General features: G+C 49.1%; 1 long non-coding RNA gene and 1 other non-coding gene across 2 annotated transcripts in view; both read right to left on the minus strand.

Moving 5' to 3' along the window:
- LOC146817561 (uncharacterized) overlaps nucleotides 1–15716 on the minus strand; it is a 249002-nt gene that overhangs the window by 185034 nt on the left and 48252 nt on the right. Inside the window, exon 21 of the long non-coding RNA XR_014963013.1 lies at nucleotides 2175–2228. This is a non-coding gene — a long non-coding RNA (uncharacterized LOC146817561). The remainder of the gene's footprint in view (nucleotides 1–2174; nucleotides 2229–15716) is intronic.
- LOC146817602 (small nucleolar RNA SNORD103/SNORD85) lies at nucleotides 13–98 on the minus strand. Its single transcript, XR_014965144.1, has one exon. It is a non-coding gene; the product is annotated as a small nucleolar RNA SNORD103/SNORD85 (small nucleolar RNA).

Below are 15716 nucleotides of genomic sequence, written 5' to 3' on the forward strand. Positions count from 1 at the left end.
TACGGGCCTCTGTCCAGCTCAGATTTATGAGTACATGATGGGTTTCTCCTTACTGAACACTCGTTCTCAGTGAGGGCAAGTGTATCATCATCGCAGGAGGAGCCCGTAGAGGCAGCAGTCAGTGGTGATAAGGAACGAAGACCACAACATGTGACCAAGAAGCAGGAATGAGCATTGTTTAAGATATTGCCACTGCAATCCTTCATGCCACCCAAGAACAACTGAAAGGTACACTCAACCTGCAATTCGGAGAAAGAGGACTTATGGGGGAGCACTGACAAATATGTCCGTGACACTACTCAGTTGGACGAGGGCACAAAGGCTGGGGGAAAGGAATAGCATATTATGGAATGAAGAAGAGCTGAATACTTAACAGATAAAAGAGCAGCACTTACAGGAGGTACCTCTGAAAAATGTAACCTACAAGCTAAATATGAAAACTCAAGCTCAATTACTTTGCACACGCTCTGACTAACTGCACCCTAAAAGCGTAATCGGTGAAGAATGGAAAAGAGTACCTGGTGGATTTACAAACCAAAAACCAGACAGGTCATGAAGCACACCAGTAAATAAGCAACTACAGAGGTTTTCGTCAAGAGAAGCCCATTGCCTGTGCTCACAGCCAATCAACACTCGCTTTCAAAATTGTGTTTTCTCTGTACATGTTTTAACTTCACTGCAACACAAATCAGTCACATAAGGCGATGCCTGGGTGTGCCATTTCCCCCTTTGGCCTTCTCCCCCTTCTGAAGGCTTGGGGTCCGGTTGCACCACGAGGCAGATAACAATGGAGTACAGGGGTTACATGGGAGCACCATGGTGGGTCTTGTAGCCTTCATGCTCCAGGAAGGTCTGGTGCAGGGGTGGAAGTAAGGGTGCAATCCTTACATTCTTCTATCATTCCTACCCAGTCAAGGATCTGGTCCCATGGTACGGACTTTGGTGAAGCATAATCTAAAGGAGACGTGGCACAATATGGCCTCTTGCGTTGAAAGGCTGATACTCGTTAGTGGGTTAACTGCAAAGGAGGAAAACTCAAAATGACAATTCATCCCAGTGGCTAGGGGAGATTAAGTATGAAGTTTATTGATCATATTTCCCCTTGGATGCAAACAATGCAATTATTTTATTGAACAAAAGCGAATTATTGTATTCTTCTGTGGCAGTTTTATGGCTTTATAGCATTTACTTTTGGAGATTGCATGTATGACTTAATGCCCTAATAAGCAGAAGCTGCTCACTCATTAAATGAGGAGTATGGTCCAGATTCCGGTTGTGGCCATTAGTAGAAGCCTGGATCCCGAATGGGGGCGGTGTACCCACAGGCTCTTCCAAGCTACCAGCGAACAACTTTAAAAACCCACCACAAGACTCAGATTTCTTCCTGAATGGTCGATTTGCTTCTAGGTGTAGATCACCACATACTTTTGGCAATGAATAGCAGCGGTTTGGAGCCCGTCGTGTAAGGTTAGGAGAAAGGTGCTCAACCAAAAGAACCAGCTTCAGAGAAAAAGAAGTACATCTAGTGCAGCGGGCAGCAGACATTTGGAGCAGGACAGAAGCAGCCGAGCAGAGCACAAAAGGAAGGAGGGCTGTGGCTATCTAACATACTGCTCAAGTAAAGCTAGCCAAAGCAGTAACGTGCTGGTCAATCAAGGTCAGGCTGAGCCATCACAGCATGCAAACGCTGTACCTGACCTAGAGTACATAGAATGCGGTTACGTCCCCACGCATCGTGAGAAGATGCAGTGGTACTTTACTGTTTAGCAGATAAATCAAGGGAAACAAAAACATTCACTGGTCACAAAAGACTAGCGATAACGGATATTGGCACAAAGAGAAAGCATGCAAGTATTGTTTACAGACCTAAATGCCATCGGGATATAAGAAATGAACAGCACTGTGCACAGTTTTGTAGAAATTGCAAACTGGTTTCAGAGTTATTGAGAAATAGTGCAAGATGAAGCTAAGGAGATACCTTGGGCCTAACCATGGCAACCTTGCAGAGTGTGCAACCGCCTATTGCAGTTTTCCAAAACCCAGGCAAGCCAAACATGAAGTGAAAACAATGGCACAGAGTTTTCAAACATCATTAGGTAGAAAGTGACAGAAAGTCATTTGAAGCACTGTTTATTTCATTGGGTGCTGAGGGCCAAACAAATGTGATCACTTACTAGAAACTGAGCCGATCCCAGCTGAATTTGGCAGACGCCAGGAGTACACTGAAGCTGTGAATCAAAAGAAAGGGCACTTTAATGAGGATCACGTTTCGAAGTAGCAGCACACAACTTTTAGTAGAAACAAGGAAAGCAGGAAACTAATGACATATGGAGGCACAAAGGATTCCGGGCTGCTGCACAGTGACTTTGAAAACTGCACAGACCAAGATCTCAGAGACCAAATTGAGACTAATACTGATTTTAATAATCTTCATAAAATATTACTCTGGCCAAAATCCAGCTCCTGAGAAAATATATGAACAGCCAAGGGGTTTGAGAAGTTAATGTTACCTGCTTGGGCCATTGCAAGAAAGAGCACAATTGATTCACCCTACGGTCAATGTTGTGAGTAAAGAGAGAAAAGTCATATACAAAGGAAGGGAGAGGAAGATATCGATTTAAGACGTGGTTCAAGGACGCGAGGGAAGCAATTCTGCTTGTCCAGCAGTGGGAAAGAAGTGCAAAATATCGGGACACTTTTAAAAGTGTGTTTAGGGCACATGTTCACTCAGTGAGAGTAAGTCACATAAAGGAGAAAATAAATGATGTGAGTGAAGGAATGTCAAAATGAGATGAACAGTAAATATCAAGAGTCATGGCCGAATCAGGTTGACCTGTATTTATTTTATTTGAATACACGTTTACAGACGTTCTGGCGAATGTGCTCCGGAAGGCCTCATATATCAAAAGTGAAGCGTTTGGTGAGCACCGTATCAATACTTACGGCTACTATGAAGACCTCTTAGGAGATTAAGGACATGGGTACTTACACAAAAGATTACGTGCCGAGTGACATTAGTAACCTAATTGGATGGGTAAATCAGGGTAGATTAGGGACCACACCGGCACCAGGTACAGATACCCCAGTGATTCTGGTGAGGCGGATGGATGCGTCTGTCATATTATGAACTGTTTCGGAGATGTTTTCTTTGTCAAAGTAGGTTGTAGGAAACGGTTTGAGCACACAATTTTGCAGAAAGGTGCCATCCTGTCGAACACAAGAAGAGAAATGTGAAACTCAATCTTAAGGGTGAGTTGAGACAGCTTTTAGGTGATTTATGTGTGCAAGAGATTATTAAGCCTTGTGATGTTGCACATTTGATTTACGCTGTCCTAGAGTGTGCAAAAGGAGGGGTGGGTAAATAAGATTGTGTGCATGCAGGTTGGCGCTCGCTCACCAGGAATATTGTTACTGAACATCATTCGATTTCCAAAATACCGGAAGAACAAGTTACTTACCTTCGGTAACGATTTTTCTGGTGGATACAGTATCTGCCTGTGGATTCCTCACCTTGTGAATATCCCCTGCGCCAGCATTCCACGGAACTTTTCTTCCCCAGCATTCCACGTCGACGTGGGCGACGTCACAATACATCGGCTCCGCACGCGACTCCGTACGACGTCATCGGAGCCATAAGAAGCCCACGTCGGCGTGGTGACGTCAGTTCCACCCATTTTTTCCGTGCCTTCGAGGCGAACAGGTGAACCAACGACAAACCCAAGTATACACAGTATATAGAAAACCAATACATATACATAGCATACAAAACAAGGGAATGCTAATCAAACAAGCATTACCTACAAATGTACAAGAGAAAATATAAGCATTTCAAACAAGACTAATTTCATGGTATACAAAAGGTGGACAACGGGGAGGCGGGTGGGTTGGTGAGGAATCCACAGGCAGATACTGTATCCACCAGAAAAATCGTTACCGAAGGTAAGTAACTTGTTCTTCTGATGGATACATCTGCCAGTGGATTCCTCACCTTGTGAATAGATTCCCACAGCAGTCCCCACTCCCGGAGGAGGGTGTCCACCTTTCTATACCAGAAAGTCCTGCAAGACAGAGCGCGCGAAGTGGCCCTCCCTCCTCATCTCAGAGTCCAAGCAATAATGCTTTGCGAAAGTATGGAGGGAGGCCCAAGTCGCGGCCTTACAAATATCTGCCACAGGAACACCCCGGGCCAGAGCAGATGTTGAAGACTTAGCTCTAGTAGAGTGAGCACGAATACCCTCAGGAGGAGTCTTACCAGCCAGGGCGTAGCAGATCTTGATGGTCAGTATTATCCATCTTGACAGCGTGCGCTTGTGCACCGCTTTACCTTTAGAACGACCAACGTAGCCAATAAAAAGCTGGTCATCAACACGAAAGTCCTTGGTCCTGTCCAAATAAAAACTCATAGCCCTCTTCGGGTCAAGGCGATGGAGTCTTTCTTCCTCTTTGGAAGGATGAGGGGGTGGATAAAAAACAGGGAGGGTAATAGACTGCCCCAAATGGAAAGGAGTAACAACTTTTGGCAGGAAAGCAGCCCTGGTCCTGAGAACCATCCTTTCAGCATGTAAGGTAAGAAAAGGAGGTTTGGAACTAAGAGCTTGAAGCTCACTTACCCTCCTTGCCGAGGTTATGGCTACAAGAAAAACCACCTTAAAGGACAACAGCCTCAAAGGACAATTATGAAGAGGCTCAAATGGGGACCCCATTAAAAAGGTTAAGACAAGATTAAGGTCCCACTGAGGCATTACAAATGGAGTAGGAGGAAACATGTTTGTAAGGCCCTTGATGAACCTCAGAACAACCGGAGATTTAAATAACGAAGGTTGATCTGGAAGGCACAGAAATGCCGATAAGGCCGAAAGGTAGCCCTTGACCGTGGCCACAGCACAGCCCTGCTGAGCCAAGGAAAGAGCAAACTGAAGCACATCAGAAAGATGAGCCTTTAAAGGGTCAATGGATCTCTCTCCACACCACTTTACAAACTTAGACCACCTGTAGGAGTATATGGACTTGGTGGAGTGTCGCCTGGCCGATAAAATAACGTCCACCACATCAGGTGGGAGAGAGAAGGAACTCAGGTTGCCCCGTTCAATCTCCAGGCATGAAGGTGTAAGCTCTGGAGGTGGGGGTGTAGAACCTGCCCCTCCGACTGCGAGAGGAGGTCTGCCCTCAGAGGGAGACGGAGCGGAGGGCACGAGGAGAGGTGGAGAAGATCTGTGTACCACACCCCTCTTGGCCAGTCCGGGGCGACCAAAATGACTTGGGCCCGGTCTTGGCGAATTTTCCTCAGAACCCGAGGAATCAAGGGTATGGGAGGAAACGCGTAAAGGAGTCGTGAACCCCAACTCAACTGAAACGCGTCCCCCAACGCCCCCTGCATCGGAAACTGGAGACTGCAGAATGACGGGCAGTGCGCGTTCTCTCGGGTGGCAAACAGGTCCACCCGAGGAGTCCCCCACGTCCGAAAGACGTGACGAACCACCTCCGGATGGAGCCTCCACTCGTGGTCGGCGGAGAACTGCCGACTGAGACTGTCCGCACGCACATTCAGCACCCCGGCCAGATGATTTGCCATCAGACAAATCTGATGGCCCTGAGCCCAGGACCACAGCCGCAGGGCCTCTCTGCAGAGACAAAGAGACCCTACTCCTCCCTGTTTGTTTATATACCACATCGCGGTCGTGTTGTCCGTCAGAACTTGAACTGACCGACCGCGAAGGGAAGGGAGAAAGGCCTTGAGTGCCAAACGAATCGCCCGCAACTCCAGAAGGTTGATATGAAACAACCTTTCCTCTGGAGACCAAAGACCCTTGATCTCCAGATCCCCCAGATGAGCTCCCCACCCTAGGGTGGAGGCATCCGTTATCACTGTGGCCACCGATGGAGGTAGATGGAAAGGCTTTCCTTGGGACAGATTGCCCTCCAAGCTCCACCAAGACAGATCCGCTGCAGCTTCTCCGGAGATCTTGATCGACTCCCCGAGATCCCCGTTGTGCTGATACCACTGCTTGCGGAGGCACCACTGGAGCGCCCTCATGTGCCAGCGTGCATGGTTGACCAACAGAATGCAGGAAGCGAACAGACCGAGCAGGCGAAGGACCTTCAGAACTGGAACAACCGCTCCACTGTGGAATAAAGGGACCATCTCCTGAATGTCGAGAATCCTTTGAGGAGGAGGGAATGCCCGACACACAGTAGTGTCCAGTACTGCCCCTATAAACAGGTTGCGTTGAGAGGGCACCAGGTGAGACTTGGGCACATTGATCGAAAAACCCAAGTCGAATAACAGCTGAGTTGTCACCTGCAGATGACGCTGCACCATCTCCGGGGACTCTGCCTTCAGAAGCCAGTCGTCCAGGTAGGGGAAAACCGGAATCCCCGACCTCCTGAGATGAGCAGCCACCACTGCCATCACCTTTGTGAAGACTCGAGGTGCAGTAGTAAGACCAAACGGGAGGACCGCAAACTGATAATGTTGCGACCCAACCGTAAAACGGAGATACTTCCTGTGCGACTTCAGGATTGGGACATGGAAGTACGCGTCCTGCAAGTCGAGCGACACCATCCAGTCTCCTTGCTGCAACGCTTGAAGAACCTGCGCAAGGGTCAGCATCTTGAACTTCTCCTGTTTCAGGTAAAAATTCAAGATTCTGAGGTCCAGAATCGGACGCAATCTGCCGTCCTTCTTGGGGATCAGGAAATACCGGGAGTAGCATCCCTGACCCCTTTCCTGCTCCGGAACCACCTCTATTGCGCCCTTCTGAAACAAGGCCAGAACTTCTTTCTGCAGGAGAAGCAGGTGGTCCTCCGAGCAATAACCTTGGCAAGGAGGGTAAGGGGGAGGAAACTCCCGAAAGGGAAGGGCGTACCCAGTCTCTACGAGGTTCAAAACCCAAAGGTCGGTTGTAACAGATTTCCAACCCCGTAGAAAGTAGGACACCCGACCCCCCACAGGTCTTACATGATCCGGGATGGGGGATCTAGGGCTGCTTCCCTGAAGCCTCATTTGGAGCAGAGGAGGAGGAGGAAGAAGAGGGGTTACGACCAGAACCTCTCCGACCCCTTTGCTTCCCTCTATAGGAGCGATAGAGGGGATTCTGCTGCTGTTGTTGCTGCTGTTGTTGTGGCTGTCGGAAGGAGCGAAAGGATGACCTTCCGAATCCCCTAACCTTACGGAAAGTTGAACCTCTCACAGGAACCTGCAGACCCAAGGACTTCGCCGTTAACCTACTGTCCTTAAAACGTTGAAGAGCAGAATCTGCCTTCTCCCCAAACAACTTTTGTCCATCAAAGGGCAGATCCACCAGCGTGGCCTGGACATCCGCAGAAAACCCTGAGGAACGGAGCCAAGCTTGTCTCCTTGCGGCAATGGACGACCCCATAATTCTCGCCACAGAGTCCGCCGTATCCAGCCCAGACTGGATCACCTGCCTGGCAGCTGCCTGAGTGTCCGCCACAACCTCCATGAAGGACGACTTATCCCCCTCAGGTAACTTAGGGGCCAGAGTCTTTATAGAGTCCATCAGGGCATGAACATAACGCCCCAGCAAGCACGTAGCATTTGATGACTTCAATGCCATACTTCCTGAGGAGAAAGACTTTTTGGCCGCCTGATCAACTTTCTTCGACTCCCTATCAGCAGGAGATTGGGGGAAAGCACCCGAAGCATGTTTAGAACATGAAGCCTGCACCACTAGGCTCTCCGGAGAAGGATGCGTGGATAAAAAATCCGGGTCTCCTGGCGCAACCCTGTATCTCCTTGCCACCTGCCTGCAAACTGCTGGAGCTGACAGAGGCTTCTTCCACACCTCCAATACTGGTTCCAAGAGAGCCTCATTGAAAGGTAGCAAAGGCTCAGAAGCCGACGTCGGGGAGTGCAACACCTCTGTGAGCAGATTGGACTTGTATTCCACAGAGGGCAGCTGCAGATGAACAATTGTTACTTACCTGTAAACAGGTGGTTCTCCAGTATTGGTGTCTTTCATAGATTCACATGCTTGAATATTCCCCGTCGTCGGAGTGGGAGTCCCACGGTAAATAAAATAGCAATATATACATATATATATGTAGTAAAATATATACATAAGTAATCATATAATTAGTGCATATAGGTGTAAAACACACATAGTGTACCTATAAGAGAAAAACTCCATAGGAATACAATGGAGAGAGACAAAAGACCTTTGTAGTCTATCTCTGTCATTATGTAAGTCCGAACTCCAGCCAATCAGGCGTCAGCCCCTCTCTAGAACCTTCTCCTCAGAGCTTCTCACCTCAGATTTTCGTAGCACAAGAGTGACTGTAAAGTGCATGAGGAGAAGAGAGCCTCTGAAGGGAGGAGGGAGGGTCGCATGTGAATCTATGAAAGACACCAATACTGGAGAACCACCTGTTTACAGGTAAGTAACAATTGTTCTTCTCCAGTATTAGGGTGTCTTTCATAGATTCACATGCTTGAATATAGAATAGCTAGCAGTAACAATCACCATTGTTTCCATGCCAAATAGATTCAACATATATAGATAATCAATCTTCTATGCATAAAAACAGTATTGAACAACTGTAACATTGTAAATGCATAATATATATGGAAACAATATGGAGGCGGGAGGAAGAGGCTCACCTTACTTAAAAAGATTGCGCAGCACTGCCTGTCCCACTGCAGCATCCTCCTCGCTTAAAGTTGCCAAGCAGTAGTGCTTAGTAAACGTGTGTCTGGTCGACCACGTAGCTGCTCTGCAGATGTGTTGCAAAGAGACTCCAGCAAATAAGGCAGTAGATGATGACACTGCCCTAGTGGAGTGTGCCCTCACTGGAGACTGCAGAGGTTTATTTGCCCTTTGGTGGCAGAAGACAATAGCTGCCGAGATCCAGCGTGCAATCGTTGGTTTAGTAACCTGACGTCCTTTATGACAGCGTCCATAAGCTATAAAAAGTTGATCGGATTTCCTGAAAGAAGCTGTCTTACTGATGTAGAACTTAAGACACCGCTTGACGTCCAAAGAATGTAATCTTTGTTCTGCAGGTGTCTGAGGATTGGCAAAAAAGGTCTTTAATATTACTGGCTCATTAATGTGAAAGTCAGTAGGCACCTTGGGTAGAAATGATGGATTGGTGCGTAACACTGCAGCATCCGGTTTGAACTGCAGGAACGGAGGTTTGATGGTAAAAGCATGGATGTCACTGACACGACGAGAAGACGTTAGTGCCAGAAGTAGAGCTACTTTCCAAGTGAGATATTTTAGGTCGGCTTTGTGAATGGGCTCAAACGGAGGTCTCATCAATTGTGCCAACACAACGTTGAGGTGCCACAACGGAGGAGGACGCCGAACTGGCGGAAATTTCCGGAATAGGCCCTTAAAGAATTGGCGGATTATTCTTGAGGAACACAGGGAACTTGATCCATCTTGCCGGAAACGGGAAATGGCTGCTAGAAAAACCCTTAGGGTTGCATGCGACAGTCCAGAACTGGCTAGGTGCAAGAAGAATGGTAGCAATTGCTCTGCCGTGGAATGTATCGGATGAACTCCGTTAGCAGCACACCAATGGCAGAATCGTTTCCATTTAAACTTGTACGTCCTGATTGTAGAAGGTGCTCTTGCCTGGGCCAAAATATCCCTACAATCCTGGGGGATGTCTAGGTGGGCGAACTCATGGTGTTCAGGTTCCATGCTGATAAGCTCAGTGAGGAGGGATTTGGATGACAAATTCTCCCTTCGCTCATGGTAAGCAGATCCGTCCGATGTTGCAGGAGGATTGGCTGGCATTGGGACAGGAGGAGCAGTTCTGAGAACCACGCTTGCCGTGGCCAGCGCGGGGCTATTAGGATCAGGTGGCAAGGCTGTCTCCTCATCTTCCAAAGAACCCGAGGTATGAGGGGTATTGGAGGAAAGGCGTACGCAAATAGATTGCACCAGTTTATCAAAAGGGCATTCCCTTGTGATTGCTTGTGGGGATGCCAGCTTGCGTAATTTCGGCATTTCCGGTTCTCCGGCGTGGCAAAGAGATCGAGTTGCGGACGGCCCCATAGTTGGAATATCCTCTCTAGAGTGGGTTGGTGTAACTCCCACTCGTGGGTCGACGAGGAGGACCTGCTCAGGGAATCCGCTAGGACATTGGATACTCCTGGCAGGTGGACTGCCGTAAGCAAGATCTGATGACTGAGAGACCAGTCCCAAATTCTTTGAGCTAGCCTGGAGAGACTTGGGGATCTTGTTCCGCCCTGTTTGTTGACATAGTGCATACAGGTTGTGTTGTCTGTCTGTATTAGCACTGACTCTCCTTGGAGCAAAGGCAGAAACGATTTTAGAGCCAGAAAAATCGCCATGAGCTCCAACCTGTTGATGTGCCAAGATCTTTGATGTGTGGACCATCTTCCCTTCACAGAGAGATCCTCCAAATGAGCGCCCCATCCTTCCAATGAGGCGTCTGTTGTGAGTGTTCTGTCCGGTGGCAGCGACAGAAAGGACCTGCCTTCCGTCAAGTTGGCTGGAATTGCCCACCATGCGAGTGCTGACTTTATCTGATCTGTGACACATATCATGTCGTGGAAAGATCCCGTTACCTGACGCCACTGAGCATCCAGAGCTTCCTGGATAGGACGTGTCCTCAGCCGGCAATGAGGGATCAAGGCAATGGATGATGACGCCATCCCCAGAAATGATTTTAATAGTCTCACAGAAACTGACTCTCTTGATCTGATCAGAGCCACCAGTCGCAGCATCTTTTTGAGACGCTCCTGGGAGAGGAATGCCTTCGCCGACACAGTCTCCAGAGTTGCGCCCAGGAAATCTCTTTGTTGGTACGGATGAAGTTGGGATTTTTCCACATTTACGGATAGGCCTAAAGAGCGAAACACGTTCTGGCACAGAAGAGTGTGTTGTCGCAGGTGAGTGCTTGACTGAGATTTCAGGAGAAAATCGTCCAGGTATGGAAATATTTGCACTCCCTGGAGGCGCAAATACGCTATTACTGGAGCCAGTACCTTCGTGAACACTCGAGGGGCTGAGCGCAGGCCAAATGGTAACACCTTGAATTGGTAATCGTGTTGACCCACTCGAAAACGCAGGAACTTTCGATGCCGCTGTAAAATAGGGATATGAAAATAGGCATCCTGGAGATCTATAGTCGCCAGAAAATCTTCCTGCAAGAGTAAGCGCAAGATGTCTACCAGCGTCATCATACGGAAGGATTGGCTCTTTATATATTTGTTTAGTGCTCTTAGATCGAGGATGGGCCTCCACTCTCCGTTTTTCTTTGTGATCAAAAAGAACCGGGAATAAAAACCTTTTCCCTTCTGAGACACTGGTACCAGTTCTATAGCTCCTTTTTGCCTTAAAAGTCGGACTTGATGCAACAGTTCTTTCATGTGAGCTGGTGGCGGTCCGGAGGGTGGAGTGGGAGGAGGGAATTTGGTGAATTCTAAGGCGTGTCCCTTCTTCACAATGTCCAAAACCCAACGGTCCTTTGAGATGGAGGACCATTGGGAAAAGAACAGAGAGATTCGACCTCCAACCTTGTCTGTCCGGGAAGAGTCACTGTCTCTTTGATGCGGATCCTCTGTATGAGGATTTTCCTCTATATGACTTGGAGGTTTGCTGCCGTGATGTTTGCTGTTGCTGTCCATAAGAGTAACGGTTGGACCCTTGATTGTAAGGTTTGTATTGTTTATTGTCTTTTCGAAAACTTGAGGAGGTGCCGCGTCCGCGTGCACCACGAAAATTACTCCGCTGAAATTGAAGGTTTCCTAGTGATCTAGCTGTTTCAGTGTCTTTCTTTATGGACTGTAGAGCTTCATCGACGTGGCTCCCAAATAAAGACTCGCCGTCATATGCCATGTTTAAGATCATAGACTGAACCTCCTGACGAAAGGATGTAGATTTTAACCATCCTTGCCTACGCAGAACAGCCGCTCCGGCAAGCTGACGGAAACCCATGCAGGCGATGTCCACTGCACAATCGATTATTTCCGCCGATGCCGCTTCTCCCTCTTGGAGCAACTTCATTGCCTCCAGTTTAGATGGCTCTGGTAACTCCTGAACCACATCCGAGATATCAGCCCAAACTTGTCTGTCATATCGTCCCAGGATGGCCAAGGCATTAGCTGCTCTAACCACCGTAGAGGCCATAGAAGAGAATTTACGCCCTATGGCATCCATCCGACGTCCGTCACGATCCGGAGGCGAGGTGATAGAAGATGCCGGATTTTTCGCCTTACGTTGCGCTGCCTGCGTAACGACCGACTCAGGTTTAGCCTGACCCGTGAGGCATGCTGGGGTTCCTATCGGTGCCTTATATTTCTTTTCCAATCGAGGCACCTGAGCTGGCAAGGTATTCGGTGTTTGCATTAATTTCTTGCCTTCTTCCCAAATAAACTCAACTATGGGAATAGCATGAGTCTGTTTGTAGGGTTGATTCTTGAAATCATAAAGGAAGCAATCTTCCTCCCTGCGCTCCGTTGTTAACTTAAAACGGTGTGATGCCCTTTCCATCAGTTGGTGAAAATTGGCTATGTCCACTGGAGGTGAATCCCCTGTTACTATTTGTGAGGGGGATGGTGTTTGCGCCTGGTAATTATCCCACTCCGCCATATCATCATCATTGTCATCTACATCCCCATCATCATCTGGGATTTCACCCTCTTCTGGGTCCTGAGGGCCTTCCTCTACAGGCTCATAATGAGGCAACACCCTTTCCGGAACCTGTCGTGGAGGTACAGGCGGCATCTGTGGAGCAGGATTTACAATAGGTACCGGTGGAATAATTGCTGGAATCACCGGGGTTGACGGAACCTCTGAACGTTGAGGGGATAGAGGGAACCGTTGGTTGTAGTCGTCCAACATGCGTTGGAGATTAGTAATGAGCGACAGAGGAAGAGTCGCAGTTTTATGCTTCGGAGGGGCCTGGTGTATAAATACCGGATCCTCATCGTCACTACTGACATCCTGGCACTTAATAACCAAGTCGGATGGACTTTGTGCCGTTCCGAAAGACTCCGGTAACCCCTCGGATTCCTGATCCGAATCTGTAGCAAATAATGGTGAGGGAGGCTGTGCAACTCCCAAAGGAATATTATGTTCCTGGCTCTCCAAGCCCACAGTAGGAGGTAATGGTGTCCAAGAAACTCCTTCCCTTCTTGTTTTCTGGGTAGTCGCCACACCGCGTATTCGTACCCTTACGAATGTCTGTGGGGATGTACTCGTCGACGGAGCCGTCGTCGAAGGAATGATGGTCGACGGAATTATCGTCGACGACGTCTGTGGCAACAAGATTGCCGTCGTCGGATTCGCCGTCGACGGGGTCGCCGTCGACGAGGTCGCCGTCGACGGAGCCGCCGTCGACGGAGCCACCGTCGACGGAGCTGCTGCCGACGGAGCCGTCGTCGAGGTCTTCGTAGACAAGGCTTTCGTCGACGGAACCACCGTCGACAGTGTCGTCGTCGGGATCTTCTTTTTCTTCGCCGACGGAATGGGCGTCGACGAGCTCGACGACGTCTTCGTCGACGACACAGTCTTCGTCGACGGAACCTTTACCTTCTTCGTCGACGTCGAAGTAATGGGCACAACAGAAGTCACTGCCCTTGAAGAAGTGATGGTAATCGTCGACGAGGATAACGTCGACATAACGCTCGTCGACGACGAAGCAGCTGACGTCGTCGTCGGGGTCACCGTCGACGAGGTAGAAACAGCAGATCTCGTCGTCGGGAGCATCGTCGACGAGGCTGACAAAGTTTTCCCCGAGGAATAGGAAGTAGACGCCTCAGCAGCCTGAGAACAGTGTCCCATAGGCGACAAAGCAGTAGGTGAAACCACAAAGGTGGCAGTTGTCAGAGGCAAAGCCAGCTTCTTTTTCTTCAGGAAAGGAGATGGTAACTCCTGCACACTACTGCGCTTAGAGGCTGGTTGAGAACGACCAGAAAAGAGACTTTCCACATCAGAGGGAGAGTTATCCTTGTCCTTCAGTCTCTGTAGCCATAAAAGCAGGCGGCCTTCTCTGTCCTTTAGAGTTTTTGTAGAAAAAGTTCTACAAAACTTACATTTTGCCACCTCATGGTCAGGATATAAACAGTAAATACACTTACTGTGTGGGTCCTCAGAGAACAAACGCAGTTTTCCACATGAAGAGCATGGTCTAAACAAAGATTTCTTACTAGAAGACATCCTCACTGACAAAACTGAGCAGAGCTCAGGGAGACTCCCTGTCACACGACGTGCGGTAGAAAATCTGAGGTGAGAAGCTCTGAGGAGAAGGTTCTAGAGAGGGGCTGACGCCTGATTGGCTGGAGTTCGGACTTACATAATGACAGAGATAGACTACAAAGGTCTTTTGTCTCTCTCCATTGTATTCCTATGGAGTTTTTCTCTTATAGGTACACTATGTGTGTTTTACACCTATATGCACTAATTATATGATTACTTATGTATATATTTTACTACATATATATATGTATATATTGCTATTTTATTTACCGTGGGACTCCCACTCCGACGACGGGGAATATTCAAGCATGTGAATCTATGAAAGACACCCTAATACTGGAGAACTAACAACTCCGCGGCCTTCTTGATCACAACATGGTAGGGCGCCAATTCCTGTGGTGGAGAAGACCTTGCAGAAGCATGCTCCCACTCCGGGGTGGTATCCAAACCACTTGCCACCTCTATACCTCCAAACTCGTCCGAAGAAGAGTCGACCTCACCTTCTTCCACCTCAGCACGAAATCTTTCCTCCTCCAAAACCCTTTGGGCTTCACGCCTCGATCGATTCCGGGGAGCCGGCGTCGTCGACGTCGTACGCGGCGTCGGTGGAGCCAAAGGCATCGGCGTCGGAGGCGCTACAGGTGGAGTCGGCGGCGCCGGATGCGGCGTCGAAGGAGTCGGCCTCGGCGTCAAAGAAGGCTCCGAAGATTGACCATCCATCCGAGGTCGAGCCGGATTCCCAACCGGCGCCGGAAACTGCCAAGAAGGCGCCATCGGCATAAAAGGCATAAAAGGAGCCTGAGCATATTGCTGCGGCACTCCCAGAGAAAACGCCATCGGACCCACGGGACCTGCTGGTGCTCCGGATGGGAAGGATGCTCTCTGAAAAATGCCATACATGGCATTCAGAAATCCCGAAGGATCCGTACCTGGAGCCGGGAACTGGGGATAAGGAACTGCCCCTGTATCCTCCTGTGGAGCCACCGGCGTCGGCTCCTCCGAATCCTCCACCGGAACCACGGAGTCATCAGGCACCGGGACAGACTCTTCCTGCTCCTGCTCCACATCAGATTCCACCCGACCAGGAGTCGAAGCCTTGGACGGCGCCGGAGACGGCGTCGGGGAACGAGCCGGAGTCCGCTTCGGAGAGGGAGACTTCGAAGACTTATCCGGAGAAGGCGAAGGAGACAAGATCTTGCTCTGACGTCGACGAGGCGAAGCCGACCTCGACCTCTTAGACTTCGAGGACCGACGCCGAGAAGAATGCTTCCTCTTCTTATGGTGCTTCTTCGACTTCGACGACCTCGAAGTCGAAGACTCCCGCCTGGACTTCTCCTTTTTCCTCCCTCTCTTCTCCTCACCGATCTTCTTCATGAAGAGTTTGGTCTTCCTCTCCTTCAGTGCTTTAGGATTCATGCTCCTACAGCACCCGCACTCATCCACATCATGATCAGAAGAGAGACACCATAAACAATTCTGATGCGGATCCGTCATGGACATCAGGCCTCCGCACTCCCTACA

Source organism: Triturus cristatus, chromosome 6 (assembly GCF_964204655.1).
Source record: "Triturus cristatus chromosome 6, aTriCri1.1, whole genome shotgun sequence".
Lineage (NCBI taxonomy): Eukaryota > Metazoa > Chordata > Amphibia > Caudata > Salamandridae > Triturus > Triturus cristatus.